The following is a 10,931-nucleotide window of genomic DNA, read 5'->3' on the forward strand; positions in this document are numbered from 1 at the left end:
TAATTAAATTCATATTTATTAATTTTTAAACAAAAACTATATTAATATTCACTAAACAAGCAAGTAAAATCTGTTATAAGATATTAGATTTGGACGGTGAGTAGATCAAGAGGAAATGGCAATAACCACTGACTATTAACCAAACTATGGGTGAGTAATTAAAATAAGATTAGAATTATATTTAATTACTTATGCATAATACTAAAAGTAGTAAGTGCTTGAAATTTTAGATTGACCTTTCAATAACAAGCCACAACAAGTCCATTTCATCCATAGTGATTTGACATGAACTATCTCAACCATCAACTCATTATCTATTCATGTATATATACATATAATATTATTTTTTAATACTTATATAACACTAATCACATCTTACGTAAAACAATAACCTTAAATCATGTGTAATAATAAAAGTATATTGTAATTATTGATTCTGCTCCACATATCATTTGAATTAAAATTTTTATGATAGTAAAATATAAATTATTTTGTTACTAAACAAGTATTCAATTTCAAAAAATTAAAGATTTTAAAAAGCTACATCTAAGTGACAATATAGTATACTATTAAATGTGTAATGGCCCCGGAAACATTAAAATGAAATGAGTATTTAAATATATCAAATGCGGAAGCGAGATCAAAATTTCAGTTAACATCCCTTACACGAAAAACCAGAAACGTACTTAAAATATAAAAGATTAAACTAACTAAGAGAGAAACTCGAAAATAAAACTATGAGTATGACTACAGAGTCTCTAGGTATCCCCTTCGTCGTCCTCCTGCGGAACGGGCTCGGGAACCATGTCTTCCTGATCTGAAATGGTTAAATAAGGAGTGAGCTACACTAGCCCAGTAAGAACATCACGATATCTCACCGTCACGGAGGTAAAGGTGGGTAGAAAAACACAAAAAGACCAATGGAGCATAATTTACAATAAACTCGTTTATTAACATGAAAACCTTTACCATCCACTTACCTCGGTGGAATTTATGAAAACAATATAAGAAAAATAATAACATTATCACAATCATGGAATAATATAAGCTGTAAAACATAGCACTTATCACGCCTTTTGTAATTCAATCATTATACAACATATCCGTTTCTCATTTACCAGCCTACTAGTATCCATGGGGGTCCCTAGGGGTCCCGCTACCCGTTAACCTTTAACATTCATAATCAGTTTCCAGGGCCGTCCCCATACCCCGTCCGGTATGGGCGCCAAAACCATAAACCTCAATACCCCGTCCGGTATGAGGGTGAAACGGGCCGTCCCCATACCCCGTCCGGTATGGGCGCCAAAATCATAAGATCTCCATACCCCGTCCGGCATGTGAGACCCCAATCCCGGTAGGGTTCCCTACGGACCCGGTCCGTCCACCATCTCCCAGGATATCTAGTCAGGCTGACCCCATCATACAATTATCAGTCTATACAATGTTTCATTTCCCTTTTCCTCAATAAGCATTATCAATTCACATTTAAACAAGCAAATCGTAATTCATGCCGAACAGACAACATACAGTATCAGTTCTTCAGTCATTCAACCCATAATCAATAAAACAGTAATATATGCATTCGAAGCTATAAAATGAACACATCAAACCCCATAATGCATTTAAAGCTGTAAAACAGTGTAAAACAGGCCAAATAACAGTAAATCATCAATCACACTAGACTCGGGCTCCATTAGCAACCTTAAGCAATTTCACACATGCGTTAATTCAAGAAATACCGTTTTATCATTTTGAACTTTAATACCGTGATAGGAAATAGGGTGAGGGGTCCTTACTTGTTTTCGGGATCGGAATACGATTCACAGTGCGCCTGCAGGCCGTCCCTAATTTTCCCTGAATTTTTTCCCGGGGAACTGAAACACACTAACAGTACCTGCACGTGTTCCAAAAAAATCCAAATTAGGCCCAAGGCCCCTTTCGGACCAAATCGCAACTCCGGCACGGCGGCTCCGCCGTGCTCCGGCGACGGCGCCGCCGCTGGCGGCGGCGAGTCGCCTCGGGTTGGCTGTTTTCGGCCGTTTTCGGCCGAATTCGGCCACACTCGCGTTGGTCCTTGTCAGAAAACAACCCTAGGGCCCTCGGGGGGCCAAAAATCACGGAAAAACGGAGCTTACCGGCGGCGGCGCTCTCGGGTGCAGCGGCTCTCCGGCGAGGTTCGTGTTTTGGTGATTCGGCTCCGGTCAACCTGTAGAGAAAAGAATGGTGATCATGGTGATATAAAAATTGCATCGAACGGAGGCCGGGAAGGGCCTCGTCGGAGGCAAAAACCGAGAGGGGGCGCGGCGGCGCCGCTGGGCTTCGGCCGCGTATTCCGGCCGTTTGGCCGGGATTTCGGCCTCGATTTGGCCATAGGAGGAATCAGCAGGGAAAAACGAGTCGGGGGTGTGAAATTTACCTCGATCGGCGGTCGGAAATTTCCCCGGTGCGGCGGCGAGTGGCGGCGGGTGGCGGCGGTCGGCCTCTGGTTCGTCTTCTCCGGCGAGCGGCTGGCGGCTAGGGTTTTTGGTCTGGTGTGGGGGTTCTATTTATAACCCCTTGCCTTTTGATCACAGCCGTTCATTTTGTTTTAATCTGGGCCGTTCGTTTTTGATTGAATCTGGGCCGTCCGTGCGTTTGAATCTGGGCCGTCCGATCGCGCGATTGATCTGGGCTGTCGGATCGCACCCACGCGGATCGCCAACGTGGCTCCTTTCGGAGTGACGCGATCTTGCCACGTGGCAGGCCCTGGTTGGCCGGGACTACTGACCGGGCCTGCTGACGTGGCTGCTGACGTGGCCCCCCCCCTTTTTTTTTTTTTTTTTTTTTTTTTCCTCCTCCTTTCCGGGTGCTACAACTCTCCCCCCCATAAAGAAATTTGGTCCCCAAATTTGCCTCATTACTCTTGATCAAACAGATGAGGATATTGGGCCCTAAATTCTGATTCCAGCTCCCAAGTCGCCTCCCTAGGCGTGTGGTTCTGCCACAAGACTTTTACAAATAATATTTCCCAGTTACGGAGTATTCTGCTTTCTCGGTCCGTGATACTGACCGGTACTTCTTCATAAGGCAAGTCCTCTCGGAGTGAAAGCGGTTCATGAGCCACGACATGAGAAGGGTCCGGATTGTACTTGCGCAGCATGGATACATGAAACACATTGTGAACCCGGGAGAGCTCAGGGGGCAGTGCAAGTCTGTAGGCAGTGGTACCAATCTTGTCTAAGATTTCAAAGGGTCCAATGTATCTGGGGTTTAATTTTCCCCTTCTGCCGAACCTACTAATTCCCTTGAAGGGGGTGACTTTAAGAAACACCCGGTCACCTTTCTCAAAGGCCAGGTCTCTCCTCCGGGTATCAGCATAGCTCTTTTGCCTACTCTGAGCCGTCTGGATGTTCTTCTTGATCTTAACTATCTTGGACGTGGTTTCTTCCACCAAATCCGGGCCAAACAATCTTCTATCGCCCACTTCCTCCCAACAAATCGGTGACCTGCACGGACGACCGTATAGCGCCTCGTATGGGGCCATGCCGATGCTTGCTTGGTAACTGTTGTTGTAGGCAAACTCTATCAGGGGTAGATGGTCGTCCCAATGGCCTCCGGAGTCAAGGACACAAGCTCGGAGCATATCCTCCAGCGTACGGATTGTCCTCTCTGATTGTCCATCGGTTTGGGGGTGGAAGGCAGTACTAAGGGACAGCTTTGTTCCCATAGCTTGCTGGAGACTATTCCAAAACCGAGAAGTGAATCTGGGATCCCTGTCGGATACCACTGTTACTGGGACCCCATGCAGTCTGACTATTTCCCGGACATACATCCTTGCCAATTTGTCCAACGAATCAGTCATTCTGATGGCCAGGAAGTGGGAAGACTTAGTGAGTCGGTCAACAATTACCCATATGGCATCGTGTCCCGATCGTGCCTTGGGTAGTCCCGATACGAAGTCCATGGTGATGTGTTCCCACTTCCATTCTGGAATCGGTAAGGGCTGAAGCAACCCCCCTGGGCGTTGATGTTCTGCTTTGACCTGCTGACATACCAAGCACTTAGATACGAAGTCGGCTATATCTCTCTTCATCCCATTCCACCAGAATCGGGGTCGCATAGTTTGGTACATTTTTGTACTTCCTGGATGCATGGCGAACCTTGAACTATGGGACTCTGTCATGATGTCTCTTTTTAGTTCATTGTCGTCTGGGACACACATTCTGTCCTTGAAACGAATCAATCCGTTGGCAGAAATCTGAAATTCTGAGTTCACTCCCTGTTCTGCATCCTTCTTGCGGTTTACTAGGGCGGGGTCGATTGACTGGGCTTCCTTTATTCTTTGGATTAACTCGGGTTGGACTGCTAGGTGGCTCAAACATGTGGCCCTCTTCAGATCTTGCAGTCGAACCTGCTGCGTAGCCCCAATGGACCTGCATTCCGAAACCATCAGATGGGCTAGGGTGCCTGCACTCTTCCTACTGAGGGCATCGGCTACTACGTTGCCCTTACCTGGATGGTATAGGATGTCACAATCATAGTCCTTGAGGAGTTCCATCCACCTTCTCTGACGCATGTTGAGATCCTTCTGAGTGAAGATGTGCTTCAAGCTCTTATGATCGGTGTAGATCTGAAAGGTCTCTCCATACAAATAATGGCGCCAGATTTTCAAGGCGTGTATGATTGCGGCAAGCTCCAAATCATGGGTAGGATAGTTCTTCTCATGATTCTTTAGCTGTCTAGACCCATATGCTATAACCTTTCCATGCTGCATCAGGACACAACCCAGGCCCAGATAGGAGGCATCACTATAGACTGTATACCCTCCTGATCCACTCGGTAGAGCCAGCACGGGTGCAGTAGTCAGTCGCTTCTTCAATTCGGAAAAACTCCTTTCGCAGTTCTCATTCCAATCAAACTTTGCATTCTTCTTTGTGAGTCGGGTTAGAGGGGCCGCTAGACTGGAGAACCCTTCGACAAACCGGCGGTAATAACCCGCCATCCCTAGGAAACTGCGAATTTCCTTAACTGTTGTCAGCCTTTCCCAACCAAGTACCGCTTCAACCTTTTCGGGGTTCACCGACACCCCTTCCTTCGATATAACATGTCCTAGGAAGGCGGTTTGCTTGAGCCAAAATCCACACTTGCTCAACTTTGCATACAACTTCTTTTCCCTGAGTACCTGGAGGACTTGGGCAAGATGATGAGCATGTTCTTCTCTACTTTTTGAGTAGACTAAGATATCATCGATGAACACGATGATAAATTTATCCAAAAACTCTCTGAAGATTCTGTTCATTAGATCCATAAAGATGGCCGGAGCGTTGGTTAGCCCAAACGGCATAACCAGGAACTCATAGTGTCCGTACCTGGTTCGGAATGCCGTCTTGGGGATGTCTTCAGCTCTCACCTTCACCTGAGGGTAACCTGATCGTAGATCTATTTTAGAAAAGACCTGTGCACCCTGCAACTGATCGAAAAGGTCATCAATCCGGGGGAGAGGGTACTTGTTTTTAATTGTTACCTTGTTTATCCTTCTATAATCAATACACAGTCTCAACGTTCCATCTCCTTTCTTTGCAAAAGTAACCCCGGCACCCCATGGGGAAATGCTGTGTCTAATGAAGCCACTGTTTTGTAGCTCAGTGATTTGTTTCCTTAGCTCTTCCATCTCGATGCGGCTCATTCGGTAAGGAGCTACCGAGATGGGTTGGGTTCCTGGCTGTAAGTCTATGGTGAACTCGACCTCTCTGTCCCCTGGTAGACCGGGCAGTTCATCCGGAAATACGTCTGGAAAGTCTCGGACTACTGGAATCTCTTGGATACAAACTTCCTTCTTGGGTTTACCATGTACCACGTCCGGGTCTGCATCGGCATCCTTCTGGGTAAGGTTGTAAACTCTGCCCTGGATTGGAGGCCTCCCTTGATTCTGGTTCCTAGGGCACTCCCTCGCATAGTGCTGGGCACTGCCGCATATGCGACAGGTGTTGTTGAGGCGGTAGCAGGGTCGGTCCCCATGATCCCTGCCGCAGTACTGGCAGGTCTTCCCACGAGCTGCCCCCATAGCCTGAGGAGGGCCCTGAACGGCAGGCCTGGGTCTCTTACTGGGTTGGACAGGCATGGTAGGCGCTGGCCTGCGGAGCGGGGCTGAAGGTCGGGAACTTCCCGTTAGCTGAGGGCGGGTGTCGAAGCTCCTTTCTATGATCTGCGCCTTTGCCAGGACTGCCGAATATGTCTCGAGCTCCATCACCAACAAGTGCTGTCTGATCGCCGGGCGGAGACCCCACTGGAATTTCCTGGCCTTTCGGCCCTCATCCAACAATGTCTCCGGGGCATGTCGGCCCAGCTCCAGGAACTTGCGGGCATACTCCGACACTGTCATATTACCCTGGACCAACTGAGCAAATTCCATTTCCTTTAAATGTTGGATGTGCTTAGGGAGATACTCCGCATGGAAAGCCGCTAGGAACTGCTCCCAAGTAACTGGTACAGGTAGGGTGGCCCGCTTGAGCTCCCACCAGCGTACTGCTTCCCCTACCAGCATGTAGGAGGCAATGGCAGCCCTCTGCTCAGGAATTACTCCCAAGGTCTCAAAGGCTCTCTCAGTCTCCGCCAGCCAGTATTGGGCCTCTTCGAAAGAGGATCCCCCTGAAAAAGTAGAAGGGTTCAGTCTCCTGTACCTCTCTATGAAGCCGGGGTCGATCAAGGAGGGAGCGAGGTCCCGAGGTAAAGGGACAGGGGCCGGCTGAGGGTGAACTGGGGGACCCTGTGGTGGCGCCTGCTGATGGGGTGGGGGCACTGGAATATGCTGTGGCGGTACCTGTTGGTACTGTGGCTGTGGTACCGGGTCGTACCGCGGCTGTGGTGCCGGGTGGTACTGTGGAGGAACAGGCTCCTGCCGGGGTGGCTCGGGATCAGCCTGCTGTAACGGGGGCTCAACCTGCGCTAGCGGAGGAGGTCCGGGTAACTCCCTTCTCTCCTCTTGCCTTCGCTGGGCAGCTACGAGAGCTTCCACCATCTCATATAATCTGTCCAAATCCTCCCGAAGCGAATTATCTTGGGCCGCTCGGTTTAGTGGGGGCCTTCCTCTCCTCATTTCTGTGTACCTGCATTTACAAGGAATGGTTGAGTAACGACCAATCGGTGAGTATTTCTTTAAAGGACTATAGTGTAAGGGATGGGTCCGAGGAAATGCGGCTCTGATACCAACTGTAACGGCCCCGGAAACATTAAAATGAAATGAGTATTTAAATATATCAAATGCGGAAGCGAGATCAAAATTTCAGTTAACATCCCTTACACGAAAAACCAGAAACGTACTTAAAATATAAAAGATTAAACTAACTAAGAGAGAAACTCGAAAATAAAACTATGAGTATGACTACAGAGTCTCTAGGTATCCCCTTCGTCGTCCTCCTGCGGAACGGGCTCGGGAACCATGTCTTCCTGATCTGAAATGGTTAAATAAGGAGTGAGCTACACTAGCCCAGTAAGAACATCACGATATCTCACCGTCACGGAGGTAAAGGTGGGTAGAAAAACACAAAAAGACCAATGGAGCATAATTTACAATAAACTCGTTTATTAACATGAAAACCTTTACCATCCACTTACCTCGGTGGAATTTATGAAAACAATATAAGAAAAATAATAACATTATCACAATCATGGAATAATATAAGCTGTAAAACATAGCACTTATCACGCCTTTTGTAATTCAATCATTATACAACATATCCTTTTCTCATTTACCAGCCTACTAGTATCCATGGGGGTCCCTAGGGGTCCCGCTACCCGTTAACCTTTAACATTCATAATCAGTTTCCAGGGCCGTCCCCATACCCCGTCCGGTATGGGCGCCAAAACCATAAACCTCAATACCCCGTCCGGTATGAGGGTGAAACGGGCCGTCCCCATACCCCGTCCGGTATGGGCGCCAAAACCATAAGATCTCCATACCCCGTCCGGCATGTGAGACCCCAATCCCGGTAGGGTTCCCTACGGACCCGGTCCGTCCACCATCTCCCAGGATATCTAGTCAGGCTGACCCCATCATACAATTATCAGTCTATACAATGTTTCATTTCCCTTTTCCTCAATAAGCATCATCAATTCACATTTAAACAAGCAAATCGTAATTCATGCCGAACAGACAACATACAGTATCAGTTCTTCAGTCATTCAACCCATAATCAATAAAACAGTAATATATGCATTCGAAGCTATAAAATGAACACATCAAACCCCATAATGCATTTAAAGCTGTAAAACAGTGTAAAACAGGCCAAATAACAGTAAATCATCAATCACACTAGACTCGGGCTCCATTAGCAACCTTAAGCAATTTCACACATGCGTTAATTCAAGAAATACCGTTTTATCATTTTGAACTTTAATACCGTGATAGGAAATAGGGTGAGGGGTCCTTACTTGTTTTCGGGATCGGAATACGATTCACAGTGCGCCTGCAGGCCGTCCCTAATTTTCCCTGAATTTTTTCCCGGGGAACTGAAACACACTAACAGTACCTGCACGTGTTCCAAAAAAATCCAAATTAGGCCCAAGGCCCCTTTCGGACCAAATCGCAACTCCGGCACGGCGGCTCCGCCGTGCTCCGGCGACGGCGCCGCCACTGGCGGCGGCGAGTCGCCTCGGGTTGGCTGTTTTCGGCCGTTTTCGGCCGAATTCGGCCACACTCGCGTTGGTCCTTGTCAGAAAACAACCCTAGGGCCCTCGGGGGGCCAAAAATCACGGAAAAACGGAGCTTACCGGCGGCGGCGCTCTCGGGTGCAGCGGCTCTCCGGCGAGGTTCGTGTTTTGGTGATTCGGCTCCGGTCAACCTGTAGAGAAAAGAATGGTGATCACGGTGATATAAAAATTGCATCGAACGGAGGCCGGGAAGGGCCTCGTCGGAGGCAAAAACCGAGAGGGGGCGCGGCGGCGCCGCTGGGCTTCGGCCGCGTATTCCGGCCGTTTGGCCGGGATTTCGGCCTCGATTTGGCCATAGGAGGAATCAGCGGGGAAAAACGAGTCGGGGGTGTGAAATTTACCTCGATCGGCGGTCGGAAATTTCCCCGGTGCGGCGGCGAGTGGCGGCGGGTGGCGGCGGTCGGCCTCTGGTTCGTCTTCTCCGGCGAGCGGCTGGCGGCTAGGGTTTTTGGTCTGGTGTGGGGGTTCTATTTATAACCCCTTGCCTTTTGATCACAGCCGTTCATTTCGTTTTAATCTGGGCCGTTCGTTTTTGATTGAATCTGGGCCGTCCGTGCGTTTGAATCTGGGCCGTCCGATCGCGCGATTGATCTGGGTCGTCGGATCGCACCCACGCGGATCGCCAACGTGGCTCCTTTCGGAGTGACGCGATCTTGCCACGTGGCAGGCCCTGGTTGGCCGGGACTACTGACCGGGCCTGCTGACGTGGCTGCTGACGTGCCCCCCCACCCCCCCCCCCCCCCCCCCCCCCCTTTTTTTTTTTTTTTATTTTTTTTTTTTTTCCTCCTCCTTTCCGGGTGCTACAAAATGAGAGTCATGAATGTTTGATTTAGAAGTTGAAAAAGTCTGCGCGCACCAATAAGGCATATCATGTAAGCCATCACAACACTAGATACACCACAAACGTTACCCTACTGCAAGGTTTGGGACGTGGATCCTTTTGGCCATCGTTACCCTACAAACGCTATTAGCTGGTGGTTATGATTACTACAATATCTTTAACATGCAAATTGTTATCTTAGCAATCTATGAGTTCAACGTATTTAGTATTTATGAGACATAAATAATTTATGTTACTAACTATATCCCTAATTGATTGTAATTACAATAAAATCACACAATTAAATGTCTTTTTTTCAAAAACTCACTATAAACAACATACTTTGCTTAGATTTTTAGAAAAAAATTTGTAATTTGTTACATAAAAGCCTCAATATATAAAAGATCTTTTAACATTCTATAGACAAAAAAAAAAAAAAGGAACTTTGCAAAAATTATCTTTTTCTCCTCTACTTTCTTTACTAACTCCTAGGTATAAAAAAGAGTAAAATTTATAGAGTTAGGTTCTACTTAAACTCTAACCATCTCAATAAAAAGCCAAGCTTTCTAGAAAAGAAATATTATTCATCAATGACAAGAAGTAAGATAAAGCCAAGCCAGCAACAAATTCTTTCCAAAACTTCCTTATCATTCCTACTTTCCTTTTAGTATTTATTAATTTTTATTTTAATTTTTTTGTATTATTGTAGATTAATTTTTTAATTTATTTTTTTACTTAGTATTGAACATCAAATCTTTACCAGAAACATATTCTTTATTCTTTCATTAAAAAGTGAAGTAATACATGATAAGAATATTTTTTTCGAGATTAAATTTTAAGGACGAAAACAATCACCAGATAAATTTTTTTTTGGTTAAATTATTCAAGAAAAATATAAGAATGAAAGTGTATACGAATTAATAGAGTCATGCATTAGATTTGCATCTTTTAGTCTTCCAAGTTGATAAATTGGGATTTTAAACAAAAGCACCCTTTATTTATAATATGGGATTATAACTATCCTTAATTTTTTTTTAAATTTTTTAATTTCTACTTTAATTCATCATAAAATTAGAAATTAAATTTTTTGTATTTACACAAAATTAAATTTTATATTTTATGGGATATCATCAAGCATATGTCTCAAATTTTATTTGATCATTTTGACTAAATTTAACTTTTATGATAGTCTATAATATACAATTATTATTAAATATATATAGGCCCACTAATATAATTATAGATTATATCCAATAATCTATCAATTGTGTTACATATATTACTCTATAATTGTATTTCATAGTATATTCGTATGAGCTCAAAATCTCATAATATTACTAAAAATATTTCAAATCAATTTGGTCCATTAATTATATCAATATTGGAGGTTTCCATTACATGTATGATAACCAAACCCATCAAT

This window comes from Carica papaya, chromosome 2, assembly GCF_054855325.1.
Source record: "Carica papaya isolate Zhongbai chromosome 2, ASM5485532v1, whole genome shotgun sequence".
NCBI classification, from domain to species: Eukaryota; Viridiplantae; Streptophyta; class Magnoliopsida; order Brassicales; family Caricaceae; genus Carica; species Carica papaya.